Consider the following 20,119-nt stretch of genomic DNA (forward strand, 5'->3'; position numbering starts at 1 on the left):
TTATAATTATAGTTTTCCATTGTTATGATAAAAGATAAAGTATATATAAATATGTTACTGTAATTCTTGCATGATAAAAGTTTTGTTATATGTAATTTTACTATGTTACAGTTAAAACCTTCCTTTTTTTGAAACAGAACAGGGGAGGTGATGTGGTATTCCCTTCTGTATGCTGTGAATACCATTGGTTAATAAAGAAACCTTCTTGGCTTATGATAGGGCAAAAGAGTAGAGCTAGGCAGGGAAAATTAAAATAAATGCTGGGTAAAGGAAGGCAGAGTATAAAGATGCCATGTAGATCTACCATAGTCAGACACCACAACTTTACTTGGTTAGTCACAACCACGTGGCAATACATAGATTGATAGAAATGGATTAAATTAATATGATTCATATGTAAGAGCAAGCCAATAAGAAGCTAGAGCTCAGAGGCCAAGCAGTAATTTGATTAATATTGTTGATGTGCGATTATTTTGGGAGTCTGTGCTGCTGGGAAATGAACAAGCGACCTCCTACAATGAATAGTTATGAGAATCCTCACCTTGAAGGGACAAATTACCAAAACACTAAATGACAGTATATCTTTATTTATTGTTTATAAACATAAAGAAGGCTGACTTCCTAAGAGCCAATACATATATGATAAGTATAAGGAGACTTTTGATTGGAATACAGAACTCTTATTTGTCACGCATGTCCAGAAATAAGAAAAGCATTATATAAACAATCAAAATGAAGAGAGACAAAACACCTGTAAGGAATGTGGAAAGTCCTTAAAAAGATGTACATGCCTCAATAGGCATAAGAGATTTAATACCAAAAAGAAGGCATACGAACTCAAAGATTGTGGCAAGTCATTTACCCACCATGCAAATCTTGATGCTCACCAGAGAATCCTTACTAGTGAGAAACCTTACAGATGTCAATAATATGGCATGACCTTTACCCAGTTCTCAAATCTTCACAGACATCACAGAATCCATACTGGTGAAAAACCTTACAGATATCAAGAATGTGACAAGTACTTTACCTAGGTCTCAATTCTTAATACTCATCACAGAATCCATACTGTTGAGAAAATTTATGGTATCAATAATGTTACAAGCTCTTCCTATCACAGAAATCTATAAGATCACCAGAGAATCTATACTGGTGAGAAGCCTTACAAATGTCAAGCATGTGGCAATTCCTTTACCATGGTCCCAACTCTTCAATCTCATCACAGAATTCATACCCATGAGAAAAATTACAGATGTCAAGAATGTGGCAAGAACTTTACCTGGTCTCAAATCATTAGACATCAGAGAATCCATATCGGTGGCAAGTCCTTTGCCAATATCTTAACTCTTCAAGGATTTATACTGGTAAGAAACTTTGCAGATATCAAACATGTGGCAAGTCTTTTACCAATGTCTCAACTCTTCAATCTCACACAGAATTCATACCTGTGAGAAACCTTACAGATACCAAGAATGTGGCAACTTCTTTACCCATCATGAAATCTTCAAGATCACCATAGAATTCAGACCTTACAAATGTCAAGAATTTGGCAAGTCCTTTACCAAGGTCTAAACTCTTCAAACTCATCACAGAATTCATAGTGGTGAGAAACCTTACAGATGTCAGGAATGTGACAAGTCGTTTAACACATATTCAAACCTTAGAAGGCAGTAATGTGATGAGTACATTTTACAAAATACCTTAGTATAACTCAAATTACTTCTCTCTATAACCAATTTTCATACATTGACCAACTTATTACACAGGCTTACATGCTTCAAGTAATTTTCAAGGTTTAGTCAATACTTAGCTTTACAGGTGTTATAAATTACAAACATTGTATCTAGATTTGAAATTTATAGTCATTATACATTTGTTGTTAATTGAATCATTTATGCATTATTGTTATGGCCATAATTATTTAAACATCAGCTTTTATGAATAAATAAATATTTCTAGTAGGATTGAAATAAGCAATAAGATTTCTTGACTGTATGTCAAGATAATATATTAAAGAACAGGCCAACCTCAAACTCTTTCAGATTTTGATGCATATTTTAGTTTCTTGGAATATTCATGCTATGTAACATGATTATATTCCATATAGATTCAATTTTCCTAAAATTATTTGTGATTTCATATAAATATCACCTTGTTTTAAACTTTATGTGTTTAAACAGGCAATAGTAATGTGTGTGGAAATGATTGAGAGAAAAGTTCACAGAAAGCTACTACATAGAAAGTTTCAAGGAAATTAGATGACCATAGGGACAGAAATGGAAAAAAATCCAATGTAAGAAAAAGCTCAGGGTAGGAGCAAATCACTGCAAGGTGCTAGAGTGAACCATGATTAACCTCAGCATTTCCAATCATGTGAGTGTCTGTGAACTCTGCCAATTTTCTCTTGACTTCTGAGGTCAGACTTGAGAGTTATGTGTGCACTTTGAATAGGCTTGAGGAGGCTGTGCCCTAGGTTCCTGAAAGATGACAAGGGAAGGAGAAAAACTAGCTGGCAATGAGACTCCCTTTTCTCTAGAGTGATGGCTTAGGGTTGTCATCCTGAGACTGAGAATCACAAGATTGTGTTTTGAGAATCAGGTAGGCCAAGTCTTACCTTTAAGTTCATTTCATGAACACCTTCCAGATTCCAAGGGTGGGCTGAGAGGAAGCATTGTGGATGGCAGTTGCTGTCCCCTGTCAACTGAATCTCAGGACATTAGGAGGAGAGTGAAGTGTCTTTGTATGCAAGATTGGTGAGATAAGAGGGAGGCACATACAGAATGGTTTTGTGCTTATTTGTCTAGGGTGGATAAGTATATCTCCTGGGCTGGAGAAGTGTGTTCATGGAAGTGTGACATCTCACAATTAATTATTGCAAAGGCAAAACTGTCTGAATTACCAAGGATGCAACTGGGTCCAGGCCTCTTTCTTAGTTGTTGGAATTTGCTGGTGATCCTTTATACCTTGCTTTCTAGAAACTCACAGCTCAGCTTGATTTGCAAAATCATATTTTCTCCCTCCTTCTCTCTCTCTCTCTCTCTCTCTCTCTCTCTCTCTCTCTCTCTCTCTCTGTATCTTACTTCTCCTTCTTTACCACAGCAGCACTCTTTTTGTTCATAAAACATTTTCATTCCAGTTTTGGAAAATGCTTTGCTCTTTAATTCCAATAAGTTCTCAACTTCTTAGTCTCTACAAGACCCTATTTAGAAAAAAAAGCTAATAACCACATTTACAGGATCAGGGCTTCAAAGTCCACCTGACAGACCTCCTCAGCCCTAGCTTCCAAGGAACATGCTTTCGTTGAGAAAGTCCAAAGATCAGGAAAAAAATAATCCAGGCTGACCATGGGCTGGATACACTTTACAGGGACTGTCAGAAGTAGACAGATTAGGTTAGGCTATAACAAAGCTCTTTGATTCAATAACACCAGCCTCTCCAATTGCCTGCCCTTCTCATGGTCTCCTAATGGGCATAGTACTCAAAGCGAGAAGTGCCAGCCATTCACAAACATGTAGATCATAACTGGTGGCTCCAGACCAAGGGATTTGTCTTTTGGTTGCTGATTGAAGCACCATAGCATGATCTACATCATGTTCTATCCCATGGCTATGTGCCTCACTATCTGTATGTGTGTGCATGTGCATGTGTTTTTCCAACTTATGGTGCCTCTACTTTGCCCAGACTGATCTCTGACTTGCCACTGCTCTTTCTTCCGTTTATTGATTCAAGGTTGGGACCATTATATTCTTCCCAGGCATGATTTTTTTCTATATATCTGAGGACTCATCTAGGCTCCTGTGGCTCCAGCCAGAACTGTCAAATTGAATCTCATCTTCACTCACAACATCATAGCTTCAGTGAGCTCTGCTGATTCACCAATTTTTTTCACTACCTGTATGACTTCCCTTTGTTTGGAACCAACCAGTCTCTAAAAGTCTGAGGATCTTCCCCAGATGCTCTTCACTTCAGATGACTCATCCCTCCCAATCCCCATCATCCTGACCTGTTACGGGAATCATTATCAGAATCATTATCAGAATCATTAATTTCTCATCTTACTCAATATGGATCTTAACGAAGGGAAGAGCCATTCCTGCACAGTACTTCGAAAGTAAGCCTTCAACTCCACACAGATAATGTTTCTCATGAAGTGGGGAGCTAGACCTCTGGCTTTGAAAGGAAGATGTGCCTAAGAGATTCCTTTCTGACGTCAGAGAGGCTCCTGATATGGCACCTTGGTTTCAGGTCATATTTGGAGTGATGAAATTAGCCAGAGAGGAAAGGGCTGTACTGTGGGAAGCAGCAGACCCCTCCCTGGGCATTCTATTGTATCCTGGAGAGCCCTGGCCTTCTATGTGATGTCACCAGTGCCGTGGCAACACCAACTGCCGCTGGGGCAACTGTTCATTGCCTACAGGTTTTGGTCATAGCCATATTGACAAGACTGAGCAGGCTCCTTGAGAGACAGCAAGGAGAGCATCATGAGACTAGAGGGTGGCAGAAGTAAGCAGGCCTTTAACCTCAGTGTTACACATCAAGATATAAATGGTTCTGGGCAAAACGCAGTGAGTCCTGTATAGGGAGTGGGGAACTACTTGATGATGGAAGGCTTCAGCTTGGTTTTACATGGTGGGACACTGGATCATAGAGCTTTTGGGAGGTAATGGATTTATCCTGCTTCTCTTCATTCCTGAAGAGTAGACCTGGAGTCTAGGGTTTCTGAAGGTTAGTTTGGCCGAGAGCCAGTAATGGTCAACCCTGCAGATGCTGTGCTAGTGGTTCTCTGCATTGACTATGAGTGGGAAGGAAGGAGAGAGGGATGAATGAGGTTTCAGTTTCACTGTACTCAGCACACTGGATTTCTTTTGGTTGTGCGTCACTAATAACAGGGAGAGTAAAGTCCCCTGGCCAAAGCTGGAGAATCTCACATTTTACCTCAGAGCCACTTGCAGGGCAGGAGCCATCAAGTATTGCTAAGGCTTCTGAGTCCTGCCTTTCAATAGTCCATCATCTTTGAATGTAGGAATGGGCCATCACTCTCTCTGTAAGTGTCTGTTCTTGGCGTGTGAGGGCTCACCTGTGGATGCCCTGTTCTTAGGTGTCTCCAGCCTGTCCTGTCACTGGGTGATCTCACCTTTGCTAACGTCATGAGTGATGGAATGTATTCTGCTGAAGTTTGGGGGATATTTTCATGTGACTCATCTTTGATGTGATGGGACACCCATAATCCCCATCACCCCCACACATTGTAACAGCCCTGTGGATCTTTCCTGAGGTGCTCATTCACTTCATGTAAATGAACTTCCTTCCACATCAACATGAGCTAATTTCTTAGTATCTTTAACTTCTCATCTTATTAAATAGAGATCTTCAAAGGGGAAGAGCCTTTCCTTGGGAATGTTTGAAAAATGAGTCTTGACCTCCATACATGGGGAAGCATTAAATTAGAATGAATGAGAGTCTAACTAATCAGAAATCTTGGATTGGAAGAAGGAGGTGCTGAAGAGCTTCCCCTGAATCTCAGGGAAGGCATTTGGAAAAGCCAGCTTGGCTTTTGGTGAACTGGGGAAGATACAGTTATGAGATAAGTGATGGCAGTTGGCAGTGACCCTAACAGTCCATTCTCTGGACATTCTATTGCATCCTGGAGAGTCATTGACCTCTTTGGTGAAATCATCAGTGTTATTTCCTTGGGGCACTCATTAAGTACTTATAGGGTTCACCAGAAGACACATAGGTAAGATTGAGCACACTGAATGGCAGAGAAATCTGACTTTTGAAAAGGGAGTTGGGGCTTGAACTGTACTTCCAGAAATTGAGTTCAGTAGGTGGAATCTTGGGAAGAGATGGTTCTATGCTGTTTCTGGATTAATAAAGTGCAATGCAATGGTCAAGGATTGGTGATGGTTAGTTTGGCAGAAAGCCAGGAGTTGACAAGGCTACAGCTGCTGTTCTGTGAGTTCCTTCATTTATTTGTAGTGGAAAAGAAGGCCAGCAGGAGGCAGAGACAATTAAGCTGTGAGAGTAGGATGTTGCTACAACTCATCCTCAGTGGATTTTTTAGGTTCTGTGCGTATCTCATGTGAAAATTCCTTTCTCTGCACCAGGGTCTCAGACATTCAGTGACTTTTATTCCAGGCGACAGGTGAAATGGATTCGTCGTGCTAAGCACTAGAGACTCCAGAAAATTTCTGCATCACATCAGATATGAGTTGATACTTCCACAGCATCATGGCTGGGTGACATACACCTTCCAGGGCCAGTGGGGCTGCAGGGGGGCTGATGCACATAGCTAGCCACAGTGAATGGAGACAGAGGCATGCCTTATGGGCTCCCAGCTTAAGGATAGTTGTCCTATTATTTGGGTCTTCACTGAGTTCCATGCATTCACTCTTCCTCAGGCCTCTTCATGAACTCAACATGATCTCTCCTGGACCTGTGCCATACTACTGCATAAATTTACTTATGTTTATCCACCTGCAGGGAGTACCGGAAAGACAGCAACCCCAACCTCTGTCACTGAGCAGGAGCAGCAGATGAATGAGGTTGATACATTGACCCTGCAGCTTCAGATGATGACCCAAGAAAGGAATGAACTTCGTGGAATCCTGGCTAATTCTCCCAACAAGGACTTTAACAACAGGTAGTCCTTTTGTTCAGTTCCTTGGTGACTGTCTTGACCCTACTGAGTCAACCCCAGCATTCCTTAGGTCACTGGAGACTGCACGTCCTTCTGCCAAAACTAATTGTCCTGAGGGCATCTGAGAGGCATAGCTGAACCCTGGGAAAGGAGTGATATCAGGACACAGGCTGTGTGATTCCTCCAAATGAAAAGCAGAGCCTGTGGCCTGGATCAGTCTGGGGATGGGGCAATAGTTTGTGAGCTCTCAGCATACATTTCATGAGGCCTTGACAGGTGTTGGCTTGTGGACGATGCTAGGTGCTGTGAATTATGGTGAGTCTTTGTACTTAACCAGCAGGTGCTTGAGTACTGGCTGCTCCTGGGAGCAGCTGCAGGGGCCTAGTCATCTTGGTCCATCTCAGTGTGTGACTTAAAGTCTGAACTTCATCACTGCTCCTCTCTAGTCTGGTTTCTTATATTCTGAGACAATTCCACCTCCCTACCTTTATTTGGAATCCTTCATCTGTGTCTGTGTGTTAGTTTGTGTGTGTGTTTTAGTGTGTGTGTTTGTGAGTGTATGTGTGTATCTGTGTGTGTTTTAGTGTGTCTGAGTGTGAGTGAGTGTATGTGTGTGTTTTAGTGTGCATGTGCGCACACGTGTGTCTGTGTGTGTTTTAGTGTATGTGTGTGTGTGTGTGTGTGTGTGTCTGTGTGTACATCTGAAAGTTGAAGGTCTGTGACAGAGCTTGTGGTTCTTTCTGTGTCACAGTTTCCAGGTGATGCCAGCACTAAGGTCAGGGAACTCCACTCCAAACAGCAATGCTCCTGGCCCGTGTGCTCACCTTGGCAGTCCATTGGAACACACTGGACTCTTAAAAATCTATTCTTAGTCTGTTCTCCTGATGAAGGTTAATATTCATGAGGATGACTATGTGTTTGTCTTTGGATTCACCTTCTAATTTAGCTTCTCTAGGAACATGAATTATAAGCGCAATGTCCTTTATTTATGGCTAGAAACCAAATATGAGTGAGTACATCCCATGTTCCTCTTTTTGGGTCTGGAATACTGAGAACTCAAGAACAATCGCAGTGGGTTTTTGATCCTACTGCACGTACTGGCTTTGGGGGAGCCTAGGCAGTTTGGATGCTCACCTTATGAGACCAGGATAGAGGTGGGCGGTCCTTGGGCTTCCAAAAGTTCAGGGAACCCTGATTGCTCTTTGAGCAGATGAGGGAGGGGGACTTGATCGGGGGAGAAGGAGGGAAATGGGAAGCGGTTGCGGGGAGGAGGAAGAAATCCTTAATAAATAAATAAATTTAAAAAAAATCTGTTCTCCTCCCTGAAAATACTGATTTTGTGCTTCACACATCCACGCTTCATACAATGGGAACCTGGGGTCAAAAATCCTCGTTCTGAAGACAGGAACAACATATTATAAATTTCTGTGACACAGGCTCCTGAGGACTTAACTATTCTATTCCTCCAGGCAGGCCCATTGATGGAACTGGTGCAGCCCCTGCTCACTCTCTTTGCACCCCTGACTGCAGGTCTGGGGCCAGGTCAGCAAAGTTTAACAAGCACCAGGTTGTCCTAGTTGATAGCTATCAGAATGTAACATTGACTGGGCTGGGGTGTTTAGGGCACAGCCTGAATTCATAGGATCATTAAGTCCAGGGTTCACGGGGTTCTTTGCTCCTGGGCCATGTCCTACCACAGGCTGAATTTTGAGCTGGAGATGGTGAATATAAAGCATAATAAAGTGATGTTGGACCTACAGAAACTCCCCAAGGAGATTAGAGAGCCTTTGTATAAGTGCAAGGAGATGACTAAGGAAACGGTCTCCTACAGGGGAGTGGGTGACTTCACTGGGACTCCCCATTCATTGAGAGTGACTTTTTGCTATGGTTTTATATTTGAACCAAAGTGAGGACCTTCGTTCTAGCCTGTCTCCCCATAACAAGCAGCTTGTCTTATGCTCCTGACTTGGGCCTCTTGGACCAGTTTTGCTAAGAGTGAAGTATCTGTAACCCCATCCCACATTGTCCTGCCAGGATCAGGACCCTGTAGATAGAAAACCTATTTGCATCATGATGGGTGTGTCAGGCATCAGTGGGTCTCTGGGAACTCTGGTAGGGGTTTATGGAGGTAATTCTATGGGACCTATAGATGGAATGTATTTCTCTTGTGTCTTCTGTCCTCCCTTAGTGAATATATGCCTTCTACCTTGATGTGGGAGTGTCATATATCAATCGGTTGATTTCATTGGCTAAGTAATAATCAAACTTCTTGGGCTCATAGCTTAGAACATTGGTGGGTGGAGTAAACAGAACAGAATGCTGGGAGGAAGAGGAAGTGAGCTCAGACTCGACAGCTCTCCTCTCGGGTGCAGATGCCTCAGAGAGACACCATGCTCCCCGCTCCTGGGAAGATGCACGCAATGAAGCTCCGACCCAGGATGGACCCATAGCTAGAATCTTCCCGGTAAGCGCACCTAGCTGTGCTACACAATAGATTAGAAATGGGCTAAATTAATATGTGAGAATTAGCCTAGAAGAGGCTAGATATAAAGGGGCCAAGCAGTGTTTAAAAGAATACAGTTTGTGTGTTGTTATTTTGGGCATAGGCAAGCCAGGCGGCTGGGGTGCTGGGGACCTGGCACCGCCGCTCCTATCACTATACTACCACTCAACCTCATAATGTTTTCCCAACCATGAACAGTTAAGTACATATGGTAGGAGGCAAACCCTGCTCTCAGAAGTACATGGAACCCTTTTAGTGTCAAGGATTTCAGAAGTAGTCTGAGTCTTTCTGGAATTTGACACTTCTCTGGCTTTTACCAGCTACTATATTATGCTGACATGGTTACTGTGAGCTCTAGTCTGGGGCTGCCTGGAACAAGGACCTTGCATGATGTGGGAGTGGTAGATGTTGGCTGGATGGGACTCATGATGTTTTTGTGATGGTTCAGCATCCTCCACAACCAGCTCCTGAGTGAGCAAACTCAGTTGAAGGAAAAAGTGAGCATGTTGAGAGAGGAGAACCGAGAGCTATGGAGGGAGCAGATTTCACTGCAAGAGTCCTTTGAGAAGGTGAAGAATCTCTGTGATGAGGCCTATGAGAAGATCTATGAGCTATATGCCGAGGAGAAGCAGGTTGGCTGCATCAGTGGGGGCAGGCTGTCCACCATATGTAATACTCTACACACTGATGGAGGAAGGTCATTGGCTAATAAAGGCACTGCCCTGGCCCATTTTATTGGTTAGAGGATAGGTGGGAGGAGAAAACAGGACAGAACACTGGGAGGAAGAGGAAGTGAGGTCAGAGTCTCGACAGCTTTCCTCTCAGGAGCAGACACCTGAGAGAGACGCCATGCCCCGCTCCCGGCATGAAGCTCCGACCCAGGATGGACTATGCTAGAATCTTCCCGGTAAGACCGGTTCTCACAGATTATTAGAGATGGGTTGATCGGGATGTGAGAATTAGCCAGTAAGGGCTAGGGCTAAAGGGCCAAGCAGTGATTAAATGAATACAGTTTGTGTGTTGTTATTTCGGGGCATAAGCTAGCTGAGCGGGCGGCTGGGGTGCTGGGGAAGCAGCCCCGCCGCCCTTATTACTTCATATGGCACCCACGTGGACAACTGCTTCCACATAAAGCCTGAGACAGCTTGGGAAGTAATTCTAGAACAAAATGAAAGCATTGTGCCTGGTTTCTTGGTAGCAGCAATTTCTCGGTTCTACTCTGCTTGCTAGAGGCAAGCAAGCACCTCATCTAAGAGAGGCTTCCTGACTCAGCTTTAGCTGCAAAGCCTGCAGCTCATTAAGAGGTCCTGCCACGAAACACTTAAACGGTGTTGACGAAAAGCTGAACGCATGCTTTTCGATTTTCAGCCATAGCAGGAAAAAAGCTGCGCCGTTTAAAAATGCCGGCTTTCTGGGCTGTCCTGCCAGGGCAAACTCTGACTGTTTGAGGCAGGAGGGCCGGCTACCGAGAGAGGACTTGAGTGTTGTCTGTTGTAGCTCACTTGCTGGCAGGTACCTTGAAATGCCATACAGTTGTTGCAGTAAACATGGCTACAGCCTGTATATCCGCCATGAGGCTGGAAAGCTAAGGAATGGACTGGATCTAGCTGGCAAAGCCACGCCTTTAGTCCTACTGAGATTGCTTGGTAAATTAAAGATTCATGTGGTCAGAAAAAGAGAGATATACAGTAAAGAGAGATTCAAAGATGGAGAAAATTTCTGAATGGTTTAAAGTGTGTTAAAAATATATGCAGACTAAAAGTTGAAGTTCTTAAAGTAAAAAACAAAAAAAAAAGGAAGAGAGTTGTTGTGTGTGGTAACACACACCTTTAATCCCAGTGCCTAGAAGGCAGAGACAAACAGATCTCTGTGAGTTCAAGGTGTAGTAGTGTACACCTTTAATCCCGAATGCCTGGGAGGCAGAGACAGGCGGATCTCTGAGAGTTCAAAGACAGCCTGGTCTACAGAGTTACTTCAGGTCAAAGATACAGAGAACCTGTCTCAAAAAGCAAAGAGTTAAAAGTAAAAATAAACGAAATAGAGGTTAAAACAAAGCTGTACAAAGATGGAAAATAGACAGAGAATTTTGACACTGTATGCTATTATGCTCTCTTTGAATTATTTGAATGCTGAGGAAGGAGCAACAGCTGCTAAAAGATATTTGTTTATAAATGCTGCTGAACTAATCCAACATAGATATTTTGAATTTGTATCTAAGGATATGATACTTTGGAAAAGAGATTCTTATTTTGTTTTCACAGAGGATGAGACGCTGTTCATTTCTTCTATTCCGATTTGGTATGGTGGACCACGCCCTCCTGAAGGGTTGTTGTGAACATCTTCAAAAAATTGCTTCGCTCAACTGCCAACTGAGATGAAACTAGCACACAGGTTATACCATGAAAGACCTAATTAACGACGCCCCCATTCAGCAGGAAGCAGTTTGGAGAGAAATAACTGCGCCCATATTCCCAAAAAATGTTTATAAATGTTCTTTTACATTTAAAGGGGGATATGATATAGGTATGAATAATTTGCATTAGTATAGATTTTGCTTTATTGATAGAGATTTAAGGTCAATTTTGTTATATATATATATATAAGTGTTTCTGATTTTGATTAAGGTATTGTGTTGTGTAGTTCATTTAAATATGTACTGTATAATTAAGAAATATAGGTTGTTAATGGATAATCATTGATAATAGTAAAGCTTGTAGTCATGTTAGTTAGATTTTGTAGATATATAGAGATATATTTTAGATAGACATTCTTCATGTCTTTCAAAGATTACAGAATAGGACATTTAATGTTTTAATAACTGAGGACTTTTCATGCCAATGAGACACTCTGCTCCTGGCAGCACCAATATACTTCAAGAGGAAGATGGGCATCAAAGAGGCTCGTTATTGAGTTTGGTAGCCATTTGGGCAAGAAACTGCTCTTGCCTGGACTATTGCATAAACTGGACACAGAGAACCCGCAGAGAGAGGACTACTGAACTTGCCTAAGGTGAGATGATCTTTCGGGGTTCCTGATTCATTTTGAAAGAGTCTGCGAGACATTCTGCAGGACACAACAGATAGTGACTGAACTGACTTTGAATTTTCCTGCTTTATGGAAATGTCTGCGGGATACCATGGGCCTGAAGGCTGAAGATGGATGCCCCAACGAAACAGAGGAACTTTTGGTGACTGTCCAGGCAGCGAGATGTCTCTGTCATTTCTAGAGTTTTAAAAGTTGCTTTTTTCTTGTTTGCTTAGGTGGTAATGTATCTTTCTGGAGTCTTTGATGGAGTTAAGAATAGTTAGTCATAGTTATAGTTTTCCTTAGTTATGATAAAGATTATTGTAACTTTTACTTGATAACTGTTTTGTTATATGTAATTTTGCTATGTTAAAGCCTTTTTTTTGTTTAAACCGAAAAAGGGGAAATGATGGAGGAAGGTCATTGGCTAATAAAGGCACTGCCCTGGCCCATTTTATTGGTTAGAGGATAGGTGGGAGGAGAAAACAGGACAGAACACTGGGAGGAAGAGGAAGTGAGGTCAGAGTCTCGACAGCTTTCCTCTCAGGAGCAGACACCTGAGAGAGACGCCATGCCCCGCTCCCGGCATGAAGCTCCGACCCAGGATGGACTATGCTAGAATCTTCCCGGTAAGACCGGTTCTCACAGATTATTAGAGATGGGTTGATCGGGATGTGAGAATTAGCCAGTAAGGGCTAGGGCTAAAGGGCCAAGCAGTGATTAAATGAATACAGTTTGTGTGTTGTTATTTCGGGGCATAAGCTAGCTGAGCGGGCGGCTGGGGTGCTGGGGAAGCAGCCCCGCCGCCCTTATTACTTCATATGGCACCCACGTGGACAACTGCTTCCACATAAAGCCTGAGACAGCTTGGGAAGTAATTCTAGAACAAAATGAAAGCATTGTGCCTGGTTTCTTGGTAGCAGCAATTTCTCGGTTCTACTCTGCTTGCTAGAGGCAAGCAAGCACCTCATCTAAGAGAGGCTTCCTGACTCAGCTTTAGCTGCAAAGCCTGCAGCTCATTAAGAGGTCCTGCCACGGAACACTTAAACGGTGTTGACGAAAAGCTGAACGCATGCTTTTCGATTTTCAGCCATAGCAGGAAAAAAGCTGCGCCGTTTAAAAATGCCGGCTTTCTGGGCTGTCCTGCCAGGGCAAACTCTGACTGTTTGAGGCAGGAGGGCCGGCTACCGAGAGAGGACTTGAGTGTTGTCTGTTGTAGCTCACTTGCTGGCAGGTACCTTGAAATGCCATACAGTTGTTGCAGTAAACATGGCTACAGCCTGTATATCCGCCATGAGGCTGGAAAGCTAAGGAATGGACTGGATCTAGCTGGCAAAGCCACGCCTTTAGTCCTACTGAGATTGCTTGGTAAATTAAAGATTCATGTGGTCAGAAAAAGAGAGATATACAGTAAAGAGAGATTCAAAGATGGAGAAAATTTCTGAATGGTTTAAAGTGTGTTAAAAATATATGCAGACTAAAAGTTGAAGTTCTTAAAGTAAAAAACAAAAAAAAAAGGAAGAGAGTTGTTGTGTGTGGTAACACACACCTTTAATCCCAGTGCCTAGAAGGCAGAGACAAACAGATCTCTGTGAGTTCAAGGTGTAGTAGTGTACACCTTTAATCCCGAATGCCTGGGAGGCAGAGACAGGCGGATCTCTGAGAGTTCAAAGACAGCCTGGTCTACAGAGTTACTTCAGGTCAAAGATACAGAGAACCTGTCTCAAAAAGCAAAGAGTTAAAAGTAAAAATAAACGAAATAGAGGTTAAAACAAAGCTGTACAAAGATGGAAAATAGACAGAGAATTTTGACACTGTATGCTATTATGCTCTCTTTGAATTATTTGAATGCTGAGGAAGGAGCAACAGCTGCTAAAAGATATTTGTTTATAAATGCTGCTGAACTAATCCAACATAGATATTTTGAATTTGTATCTAAGGATATGATACTTTGGAAAAGAGATTCTTATTTTGTTTTCACAGAGGATGAGACGCTGTTCATTTCTTCTATTCCGATTTGGTATGGTGGACCACGCCCTCCTGAAGGGTTGTTGTGAACATCTTCAAAAAATTGCTTCGCTCAACTGCCAACTGAGATGAAACTAGCACACAGGTTATACCATGAAAGACCTAATTAACGACGCCCCCATTCAGCAGGAAGCAGTTTGGAGAGAAATAACTGCGCCCATATTCCCAAAAAATGTTTATAAATGTTCTTTTACATTTAAAGGGGGATATGATATAGGTATGAATAATTTGCATTAGTATAGATTTTGCTTTATTGATAGAGATTTAAGGTCAATTTTGTTATATATATATATAAGTGTTTCTGATTTTGATTAAGGTATTGTGTTGTGTAGTTCATTTAAATATGTACTGTATAATTAAGAAATATAGGTTGTTAATGGATAATCATTGATAATAGTAAAGCTTGTAGTCATGTTAGTTAGATTTTGTAGATATATAGAGATATATTTTAGATAGACATTCTTCATGTCTTTCAAAGATTACAGAATAGGACATTTAATGTTTTAATAACTGAGGACTTTTCATGCCAATGAGACACTCTGCTCCTGGCAGCACCAATATACTTCAAGAGGAAGATGGGCATCAAAGAGGCTCGTTATTGAGTTTGGTAGCCATTTGGGCAAGAAACTGCTCTTGCCTGGACTATTGCATAAACTGGACACAGAGAACCCGCAGAGAGAGGACTACTGAACTTGCCTAAGGTGAGATGATCTTTCGGGGTTCCTGATTCATTTTGAAAGAGTCTGCGAGACATTCTGCAGGACACAACAGATAGTGACTGAACTGACTTTGAATTTTCCTGCTTTATGGAAATGTCTGCGGGATACCATGGGCCTGAAGGCTGAAGATGGATGCCCCAACGAAACAGAGGAACTTTTGGTGACTGTCCAGGCAGCGAGATGTCTCTGTCATTTCTAGAGTTTTAAAAGTTGCTTTTTTCTTGTTTGCTTAGGTGGTAATGTATCTTTCTGGAGTCTTTGATGGAGTTAAGAATAGTTAGTCATAGTTATAGTTTTCCTTAGTTATGATAAAGATTATTGTAACTTTTACTTGATAACTGTTTTGTTATATGTAATTTTGCTATGTTAAAGCCTTTTTTTTGTTTAAACCGAAAAAGGGGAAATGATGGAGGAAGGTCATTGGCTAATAAAGGCACTGCCCTGGCCCATTTTATTGGTTAGAGGATAGGTGGGAGGAGAAAACAGGACAGAACACTGGGAGGAAGAGGAAGTGAGGTCAGAGTCTCGACAGCTTTCCTCTCAGGAGCAGACACCTGAGAGAGACGCCATGCCCCGCTCCCGGCATGAAGCTCCGACCCAGGATGGACTATGCTAGAATCTTCCCGGTAAGACCGGTTCTCACAGATTATTAGAGATGGGTTGATCGGGATGTGAGAATTAGCCAGTAAGGGCTAGGGCTAAAGGGCCAAGCAGTGATTAAATGAATACAGTTTGTGTGTTGTTATTTCGGGGCATAAGCTAGCTGAGCGGGCGGCTGGGGTGCTGGGGAAGCAGCCCCGCCGCCCTTATTACTTCAACACACGTGCGCGCGCACACACACACACACACACACACACACACACACACACACACGTGATCATCCACCTACTTATCCAGCAGCTCACTAACATCCCATCCAGTTGTTGATTTCTGTGATCATTCACAAGTCTTTTTGGGGATTTAGTATCTTGTAATTTCAATGGTTAGGTGCAAATTTGAAAGAGGATATCCCTGTATAAATGCCAAAAGTGTGGTTCTCTTTGTCATCCTTTTTATCTTTTCTCATATATTACATCTCAACATCTGTTCCCCTTCTTTCCCTCCTCCCAGGCCTTCACCACCTGTTCCCCCTCTCCCAGGTCCAGTCCTCCTTAATTTCCCTTCAGAAAATAGCAGGTCTCCCTTGGTTATTTGATCTAATTTTTAAAATAACATTAAACCCCGGGCTTTGCTCATGTTTGTTACACATTCTAACAATGAGATACATCACCAGATCCTTTTAAAGTCTTGCAATATGATCACATTACATTCCACATATTAGCTTTGAACTCACAGTGTAGTTCAGTCCAGACTTTAATGTTCAATCCTTCTGTCTCATTCTCTGAGTAGCTAGGATTAAGGGTTTGCATCACAAGCTCAAACCGAGGCTAAATACTTAATTAAAATTAAAGGTTAATCCACATGTCAGAGGTCATTGGATTACAAGTGTGTGTTTTTAAGACATGGATGCTAAATTATAGTCATCTCAAAAGCATCAGAGAAAATATAATTTAAGATGCATTATCATTAGTAGACAAGTAGCTTTAAAACAAATAGCATAAAGGTTGTTTTCTTCACTTAACCATTCAAGAGTCTATGTTGGAAGTCCCATTAATGCCAGGAAGAAAGCTATACCTGGTGCAAACAGATAAGACATCTGTCCTGAAGGAACTGATGAAGTTATTACCTTTAATCCCTCTTTTACACTATACCTGGATTCTGCTCAGTGCAATCCTGCAACTCTCGCTGTGTTTGAGACCTCCAATAACAGAGGATTTTCCTTTGGGAGGCAGACTCCAACCCTTCCTATTGATCTGTCCACAAAATTCAGTCTCCACAGAAAAGGCAATTTTACCTCCTGCCCATTAGCCACACCCTCCAATTCCCAGCTATACATGAAAATGATTATATGCCATTGAATCATAGGGATTCCTGCTTCTTGTTATTATTTTAGAGGAAGTAAATTTTAAGCTTCCCCTTGGGTAGAGACTACATAGTTAATAATACTATTTTAAATTGCTGTTATAACACTTCAAAAATACACATTTTCTTATTGAGTAAACATTTCATTTCCTTTTTATTGAAAATAGATTATTCTTACATAAAATAGATCTCATTCATGGTTTCCCTCCCTCCACTGTTCCTGGCTCCCATAAACATCTGATTTTTGCCAGATCTGCTACACCTTGGTTCCTTTTCAGAAAGAACAGATAAGCATGACAGAACAAGACAAGATAAAATCTCTGATATAGAGATGGACAAAGCATTCCAAGAAGAGGAAATGTGTCCCAAGTGTAGGCAAAAGGTTCAGAGAGACACCCACTCCCACTATTAGGAGTATCATCAAAACAACAACACATATACAGAGAACATGGTGCAGACCCATGCAGGCCCCATGCTTGCTGCACCAATCTCTGTGAGCCTATGTGAACCCTGTTTACTTGATTGAGTGGGCGATGTTCTAGTGTCCTCCACCCCGTCACTCCCTCTGACTCCTAAAATATCCCCTTCCCAATCCTTCTGAAGGGTTTCCTGAGCTCCTATGGGTGAGACAGCTAGAAGGTTCCAATTTAGATACTCTCTTCCATATTGTGTCTATCTGTGGCTCTATGCACTCGTCTGCTGCTAGAGAAAAGCTCTCTGATGATGACCAGCAAGGCACCAAACTTTGAGTATAGCAGAACATTATGAGGAATAATAGGAATGATTTCATTGATTTTTTTTTAGTTATGTTTGGTTCTACCCTATGTGTCTGGACTATTTGGTTTTCAGTTTCTAGCCATCCAAAAATTGTAGGGCATGGACTGGCTCTCCATGCATGGGCCTCAAGTTAAGCCAGACATTGTGTGGCCACGTTCTCAAGATCTGCACCAACAGTGCCCCAGCATAACTTGCAGGGAGGACAGATTGTAGGTCGAGGTTTTTGTGGCTGATTTGATGTCATGTTTCTCTTTCTGTAGCCTTCAGAGTATCATCCCATGCCAAACAGAATGGAGCATAGAGTGAAGGCTCCATGCAGGCAACAGCTTGACCTCTCTAGGTTCAATGACCTGCACACTGGTGAGATTGGAGTTCTTAAGTTCCCAAATATCAGCGTGTGGGGGTCAATATACGTTTTAAGCTATAGTAATGTTTCTATTACAAAAGTACTTAGGGCATAAATGTAAAGAATTGAAATGTTGGCCAAACAGCAGTGGTGCATGTCTTTAATCCCACCACTCGGGAAACAGAGGCAGGCAGATCCCTGAGTTCAAGACCAACCTGGTCTACAAGATCTAGTTCCAGGACAGGCTCCACACCTACAGGGAAACCCTGCCCCCCCCCAAAAAAAAGAAAAGAAAAAAATGAATTGAAATCTTTGTGGTGTGCCTTTCTCATCTCTTTTGATTATTTTTCGTTTGAGGCCAATTTTGTTAGGTATTAAAGAGGCTACATTATAGAGAGATATCAAATGATCAATTCCTGTAATTTTGTTGTATGTGTATATGCTTGTACATGTATGTCCTGGAGTGTGTATTCAGAAATATCTGTGTCTGTGTGCATTTGAGTGTCCAACCATTCACTAAGAACATAATCTTCCAATGAACAGAAACAGGAAAAATTGGAGGAAAGACTGCAATACCTGCTGAAGCAGAGGGATCTGGTCACCAAGCAAATAGTCTTGGCAGAAAAGCTGCAGAATCACTTCTCTGTCTCCCAGACAAGGTAGGATCCCAGGCCCCAAAGAGGGAGTTATACCAAGTAGTTCCCTGATACCTGAATCTCTGTCCTACTTGGGTTCCTGGCCATTTGCATGGCCTTTCAGTCACAGCCAGGGAAAGAACATCTGAGAGTATTGGGCTGGCTCAGTCAACAGAAATGTCTGCACAGAAGCAATATGTGTTATCCTTAATCAAACTCAATTGTGTGTGCTTCTTCACGTCTGAGTGCTCTCGTGTGTTCTGAGTGCATTGATCCTGCCTATGGTAGTTCCAGACCTAACAGGGACAGTGTTAATTGTGGAAGACGGTGTCTTTTCCTGCCACTTTATTTCCCTCCAGGAGTATCACCTTTAGAGATAAAATCCTCCACTTGGGCAGGTTTACGTGTGCACACTCTCATTGACTATGGGTTCTGTGAAGTTTGCATCTGTTTCCTATAAGAAAGTTTCTCTGGTATTAAAATCAGATTTAGAATTTGACATGTTGAACCCAAGGAAGTTTCTGTGCTGAAGGAATTAATCGAGCCTTCAATGCAGTGTTGAGTATGCTCCCCTAGAGGGCTTCATGCAGTTAATTTCCCAGGGTGCTTACAGATTCCTGGCATCTGTTCAAGGCCATGAATATCTACTGAACTGTGACTCGGACATTGCTATGCTGCTGGTTTTTTCTAAAGAATGTCTCTGAACTATTGGAGAATGGACTATTTTTATAGTTCACCACGGTGTGTATTTTTCAGCTCAATTTCTAGTAGCTTTAAAAGTTGAGAAAAAAGAAAGTCAGGTGTTGTCTTATCCTTGAGGAAGCAAGGAGTGAATGAGCCCAGCTCAAATGTAATGCTTCATTGTGCAGTTGAGTAGAAATGGTGGGAGCTCAAACGCTGGCAGGGCAGGTCCCCAACAGACCTGTGTGCCAGCTGGCTTCCTCCCCTAGGTTTGAAAACCTCCAGCATGCTCTGGAACTGCCCACAGTCCAGGATGAGAGCCTCCAGCAGATGTACCTGCTGCAGTAGGAGCCCTGAGTGTGCCAGGCCAAGGAGCCACCATTGAGTCCTGTCCCCTGCAACCTTGGCATTCATGGGGTGGGTTTTCTTCCTTGACGTTTGTTTCCCATGTGTGGACCGGTCCTGGTTTTGTCTAGGCTGTGGTCCAGTGAGGCTTCCTATGGGTCTGATTGTCTTTCCTTCTCTGACAGCTCCGCTTTGGAGAACTGAGGAGGCTGAAGGAAGCTCCACACATTCTAGCAGCAACACCTGCTGAAAATCCGACCTCTCCTCATACTAACTGAGGAAAATATCCACCTAGTGCAGGGGATCCATCCCCAATCTGATTCATGTTCTGTTGGTGCACCGTTCCTGGAGGAAAAAAATCATTCAAAAGAAGCCCGAGATTCAGAGGAACAACCAAGAATGACTCAGAATCCCGACATCAGTCAGCAGGTGGACCCTGAGTGGCGCACAGCAGCATGG

This window comes from Microtus oregoni, unplaced genomic scaffold (genome assembly GCF_018167655.1).
Source record: "Microtus oregoni isolate MIOR12 unplaced genomic scaffold, Mior012 000029F_ref0000214, whole genome shotgun sequence".
In the NCBI taxonomy this organism is placed as follows: domain Eukaryota; kingdom Metazoa; phylum Chordata; class Mammalia; order Rodentia; family Cricetidae; genus Microtus; species Microtus oregoni.